Raw genomic sequence first — 1818 nt, 5'->3', positions numbered from 1 at the left:
TTTTAACTAAGTAGCACATAAATTAATACTTCACATCCAATCTAATTAGGCGGGTACGGCTTAGTTAGAATTTATTTCTGAACAAGAAGAAAATCCAGGTTTGTGGCTAGAATGTAGCTCCAGGAGAGTGGAGAGCATGAAATAGTGAAATCTATAACACGTTCCTATAAACCCTTTGGTTATAGACCACAGTTCCAACACGTCATTATGCTTGCAGTGTAAAAGTATATTTGGAATCACCTTCCCTGAGGACTAGCAAAGTCCGGTTGAACTTTAAGGCATAGCTACCATTCATCTTGGTTTTTCTCCATCTCATTTTTTTTCCTAGACATGCCCAGAGTATTACCATTGATGTATTTTGCACCAGCATTATATTATTATGAAACAGTATAGGACATATCCAGTTGAAATTTACAAACAGGAAAGGAAAAACTTATGAAATAGGAAAAAGATGATGGCTCTCTTTGTTATACTGTGATTGTCTTGTTCCCTTCCTGGTGTGAATTTTCAATCATCCAGGGTAGATGAGTGACTCAGAAAATGAGTAGTTAGGTGCTGTCAGCGCTGTGAGACGCAAAGTGGTGCAGTGGGTGTAGCCGGGGCTGGTCCTACACATACCAGCTGGGCTGCCTGCGTCAAGGTCGCCTGGTGCCCTGAGTGCTCTGTTGTGTGATGCTAACAGTCCCTCCCCTTGCAGGCGGAGTTAGGTTTCTAAATTTTAGGAATTAAGGTTTTAGATTTGGAAGGAACTTGAGAGACCATATGCACCACATGTCTCATGATGGAGATTAAGAACGGACACTTCCCAAATGAAGCGATTCTCTGGTCCTAGGTCTCTGTCCCCTTTCACATCAAGGCATTCAACTAAGTGGTCAGCCTCCACTGTGCTTGTGTCTCTAGCCCGTTGCACTCGTGCTTCTGCCCCGTTCGTCCACACTTAGCAGACAGTCTGCACGCGGCCCTTCTGCAGCCCTTGTGTCTCCAGCGGCTCTGCTTCACTTCGGCCCTTGGCAGTGCCTGCAGCCCCTCCAGCCATGTCCACGTTCGGCCCCTGGGGAGCTGGCCCTCCAGTGTTCTTCCCGTCTTTGCTGTTGCTGCTGTGCTCATCGGATAGAAACACCTCAGTGAGCTCTGTGTCTACAATCCTGTCCCTTTGCAACACTGTCCTTGATAAACAGACATTGTGCGCTTTCTTGCTCAGAATTACCTTGGAGGACTTTTTTCTCCAGAAGAGCAGCTCTGAGCTCTAGAGTCAGGAAACCCAGAGCAGCGTCAGCGCACAGTAAATCCATCATGCTCTGCCAGGCCCAGAAATGTCGAGAAAAGGATAAATAGGAAATGCGCATGGGATCAGTCAGTAGAGGTTAGTATAAGGCTTCGGCACTGTTCGTGCCAAGCGCTTGCCTTCCCTCCACACCAGTTCTGATGCTCTGGGACGGGGCACACCATGGCAGGTCTCCAGAGATTTTGGGTTTTCTTACAGTGTGTTTCCTCACTACCTGACTGCCCATCCTCAGATGTGGGATGCCTCATAGAGCCCAGCATGGGCTTTGGGGCCTTTGTTGTGTGTGTTTTTTTCTTTCACTGTTCGACTTCCTTTTGAATGGGGTTGACGCTTTCTAATGTGGGGGGCAAAGGGAAGTGTATCCAGTCCACTTGATGGCAGATGCACTGTGAGTGATTTCTCACCAGCTCCCGGAGCACCGAGCTTGCTCTTTCTGCCGTTGGGTAAATTTAAACTTGGAGTCTGCTGCTCTGAGCGATTTCCCAGGTTGCTGCTAGGCGGTCAGTTTTAGCTGATTGAGGAGACAGCAGTAG

This window comes from Mustela nivalis (assembly GCF_964662115.1).
Source record: "Mustela nivalis genome assembly, contig: HAP1_SCAFFOLD_143, whole genome shotgun sequence".
Lineage (NCBI taxonomy): Eukaryota > Metazoa > Chordata > Mammalia > Carnivora > Mustelidae > Mustela > Mustela nivalis.
The sequence above is the reverse complement of the archived record's forward strand: the minus strand, read 5'-3'. Positions refer to the sequence as shown.